Raw genomic sequence first — 4,650 nt, 5'->3', positions numbered from 1 at the left:
ATACGTTTTGCTGAAGAACTGGATTTGGGGAATGAGTGAAAGAAATTGAGGAGAACACTGAAGTTGGTTACCTAAACAATGGGAAGGATGCAGTTGTCATTTAATGAGAATGGGAATTTGTAGGAACAGCATTTTTGGAACAAAGGTGATAGAGATAAGGAGTTTTGTGTTTAAGATGTTAAAATTGAGATGCTCGTTAGATATCTAAGTGGAGATAGCAGGCAGAAAGATATATTAATTTGTCATTCAGCAGAGAGGTCTTGAGACCTATCAGATATAAATTTGAGAGCCACTGGCATATAGATGGTATTTAAATCCAAGGAGCAGGAGGAGAGCCTCAGGAAATGAGATTAGAGAAGCTAAATTGATCCAAGGACTGATCCTGGACTAAAATATTTTATTCCTGATCCTGGAATAAAATAAAGTCAATGCTACAAAGAGGAGGCTGAGAATTAAGTGAGAAGTGGACTATGAATTGACCACTGAATGTGGAAATACTGATGACACTGGTGAGCTTGATCAGAGTCCTACTGATGAGGAAGGAAGTCTCACTGAGGAAGTGTCAAGAAAGAATAGTGGAGGAGGAGCAAAAGACTGAATTTTGTTGTAAGGGGATCAGAGAAATGGGGTAATACTTACAGGAGGATACGGGTCTAGTGTGATTTTTCTTTCCTAAATTTTATTTTCTTAATTATATACAGTACATTCCCACATTTCAAAATCAAAATTATACAAAAGGCATACATATTAAGAAGTATTTCTGCCATTGTTTTCTTATTTGCTCACAATGAAGACCATATTTTAAAGTTTGTTTGAGTTCTTCTGATTTTATTCAAATGTAACTATAAATTCTTAATTCTTCTCCTCTTTTTCCATCCCATAAAGATTCCTTTTGTCACTTATGATTACATCTTGGAAATATTTCCATATCAGTGTGTAAAGGGCTACCCATTTTTCTTTTTTTTTTTTACTGCTATATAATGTCCCTTTGTGTACTATGATTTATTTAATGAATTCCCCCTAGAGGTATATGTAGATTTGGAGCTTTGTTTTCATAAACAATGTTGTGATATATAGCCTTGTTAGCAATCTTTTTTCCTCTCTGCATTCTAAAATGGGACTGCTAGTTCAAAGAGCAATGTTTGCATAATTGTGACAAATATTTCCAAGTTGCTCACCATGTTAGTTCTGCCATTTTGCCCTTCCACTGACATTGTATTAGAGTGCCTATTTCCCCACAGTCTCATCAGAATGTGCTCTCAAACTTCTGGAATTTTACTTAATCTAATTATGGTTGAAAATACTAATTTAGTATAATTTGAATTTCTCCCATTGTGATTGAAGTCCAACATTTTTTTTCATATGTTTGAGCATCATTTTATTTTTTTACTGTGGCCTGGCTGATTACTGACATGCTCTTTTTTTTTTTTTTTTTTTTTTTGTAGGGGTGGCCTTTTAATTGTCAATTTATAAAAGTTCTTTACAGTAAGGAAGTGAACCTCTTACCTAAGAATTAATTTTAAGTATGGTTTCTTGTATTGTCCATTGTCCTTTATATCTTGAACTTCTCTACTGTATAATAAATTTAAGAGAAAACCACCCAAAACAAATGTATACCTCAGTGGATTTTATTGTAACCACCACTCACGACATGAAATAGAATGCTGGGGCCACCAAAAGCCTTATCCATGTTCCCTGTCCCAAACTACAACCTCTTTTGTCCCCAAAAGTATCCACAGTCCTGAACTTTTTGTTGTTGTTGTTGTCCTGAACTTTATAGTAATCACTTCTTTGTGTTTCTTTGTCATTTCATCACTCAAATAGGCATCTCTAGACATGTTAGTGTTTCCTGTTATTTAACCTGTCACATCTTTTAAGTTTCTTTTAATCTACATGTTTCCTCTCTGTTTTTGTATTTTCCATAAAATTGATCTCTTGAAGAACCCAGCTATTTGATCTGTCATTTCCTACCATCATGACATCACTGATTGTACACTACTGGTTCAGCTAACATGTTCTACTGTCCTTTGTATTTTCTGCAAAATGGAGGGGAATCTAGAGGCTTGATTACACTTATGTTCTACCCTTTTGAAAGGATTATATGTGGTGGTGTGTCCTTTCTTTGGGAGGAATATAATACCCAGGTTTTGCTCTTTTTTGATGTTACCAACTATTACTGTGTATTACCTGGATATTAATTCACGGGAGATTGTAAAATGGTGATATTTTAATTTCATTATGTTTTCTGATCTGTTATCTGGAAAAAATTTTATGATACGATGTTTCCCCTTATCTGCTAGGTTACTATTAAAGGTTCATGTAAGTAAGGAAGGCAGGATAAATGCTTGTTTCTTTCCCTTTATATAGCCAGTTTATAAGATAATGATTTTTTTACTCATCACCCTTATAAAGTGAATAATATCATTATGAATTAGAGATTGAAAATATTTTAAGGCAACATAAAAAGTCTGATTTCCTAGGAAACATAATTTGCTAAGTTTCTTCTGAAAATACATGAATTAAACAGATGAATTTCCATAGAAGAGAAAGGGAAAGCTGACAATGAGATCTTTACAGACCATAAAAAGAGTAATTACAAATGCATTTTATAATGTGTTTATCATTGATATTAGAGCCTAATAAAGAATAATAAGAATGTATCTCTGACAGATCTGGAGCAGTTAATGTCTGCTTCTAAGGTTTCCACTATCGATGCAAGAAAAAGAAGGTTCTCGTGCTTTCTGTCTGCCTGGTGGTGGCAGCCAAGATTGAATGGGGGAACACAGGAAATTCTAAAAATGGGGAAGGGGAAATAATCTTTGCAACTCAGAAATAAATTTGAAAATGGCAATAATAGAAAAGAAAGAATGCATAAGAAACTACAGACCAATGTTGCTCATAAATATCAATCAGAAATCCTAAATAAAAAACATTATCAAACAGAATTTAATTTAAAAATGATATGCCACGATGAGATCAAGTTTATTTTAGGAATGCAATAATAATTTGATATTAGAAAATCTGTTACCATAATACCTTACAGTAATATAACTAAGAATAAAAATCATATGCTTATCTCCATAGATGCTGAAGACATCTTTTTACAAAATTTGCCATCAATTCCTGCTGAAGCACTTACTAAAAGAGATGTAAGTTTCTTTAACATGATAAATGTATATATTATATTCCCAGAGTCAGCTTGTATGAAATTTATATCTCAATAAAGGAAATAATATCTCTCAATATCTCAATAAAGGAAAAAGACAACATTGGCATTTATAATTATGTCAAAATTATAAAAAGATTAGGACTAAATTCTACAAAAGATGTACAAGACAAATTTAGATGTGCAAGACAAAGTATAATACATTGCTGAGTAAAGTTAAATAAGAGTAAAGTTTGTAAGAGTCAATATTATTTTAAGATGTCAATCCTCCCCAAATTGATCTATAGAAAGGTTTCTTAACTTCAACATTATTGACATTTTGGGATGTATAAGTCTTTGGTGCAAGGGGCCTTATAAGATGTGTAACAGCATTTTTGACATCTACTTACTAAATACCATAAACAAACCCCTTCCTGAGTTGTGACAACAAAAATTGTCCCCAGGCATTGACAAATATTCCCTGGAAGGCAAAATACACACATTGAGAACCAATCACCTATAGTTTCAATGCAATTTCAGTCATAATAACAATAAGCTTTTTATAGATATTAACATTATTCAAACTTTGTATAGATAAAGGACCTAGACCATTCAATGCACTCTTGAAAAAGGACAAAATTGGAGGACTTAGGCTATCTGACTACAAGTAGGAATTAAAAGTAGTTCAAAGTCAATATAAAAAGTCTGATTTCCTAGGAAATATAATTTGCTACAAGATTTTACTATATGAAGACAGTAATCAAGACAATGTGGTAGTGGAATAAAGATCAACAAATAGCTCAATGTAATAGCTTAATGTAGTAAAAAGCCCCAAAATAAACTCATGCTAAAAGACTTTTTTTTTTTCTTTTTCTTTTTTTTTTAATGAAGGTGCCAAAGTATTCCAGTGAAGAAAAGTCCATCATTGGAACAAATGGTCCTGGTAAAACTATAGGTACCTTTTTTTAAATTAGAGAAGTTGTGGATTTACAGAATAATCATGCATAAAATACAGGATTCCCAAATACCACCCTATTATTAACACCCTGTATTGGTGTGATATGTTTGCTAGAATCGATAAAAGCACATTTTTATCATTGTAATATTATGGTTTAACTTAGGATTCACTGTGTTATGTAGCTCTATGGATATTTTTAAATTTTGTATTATGTAACCAAATATACAAATCTAACATTTCCCCCTTTTAACTACATTCAGATATATATTTCAGTGCTGTTATTTCCATTCACAACATTGTACTACCATTACCACCATCCATTACCTGACCATTTCCATCATTCCAGATAGGAACTCTGAACATTTTAATCCTTAAGTGCCTATTCCCTATTCCCACCCCATTACCTGATAAACCTATATTGCAGATTCTAATTCTATGAGTAAGATTATTCCAATTGTTTCAGATCAGTGTGATCACACAATATTTGTCCTTTTGTGCCTGACTTTTTTCACTCAACATGATATCGTCAAGGTTCATTTTTGCTGTC

At 32.4% G+C, this 4,650-nt stretch overlaps 1 non-coding gene across 1 annotated transcript; it reads left to right on the top strand.

Moving 5' to 3' along the window:
- The first annotated feature begins 2,655 nt into the window (after window positions 1-2,655).
- LOC111766674 (small nucleolar RNA SNORA31) lies at window positions 2,656-2,788 on the top strand. Its single transcript, XR_002798646.1, has one exon. It is a non-coding gene; the product is annotated as a small nucleolar RNA SNORA31 (small nucleolar RNA).
- Window positions 2,789-4,650: the final 1,862 nt, after the last annotated feature.

The sequence above is a fragment of the Dasypus novemcinctus genome, chromosome 2 (genome assembly GCF_030445035.2).
Source record: "Dasypus novemcinctus isolate mDasNov1 chromosome 2, mDasNov1.1.hap2, whole genome shotgun sequence".
NCBI lineage: Eukaryota > Metazoa > Chordata > Mammalia > Cingulata > Dasypodidae > Dasypus > Dasypus novemcinctus.
This window is presented reverse-complemented; position numbering and strand designations above follow the sequence as displayed.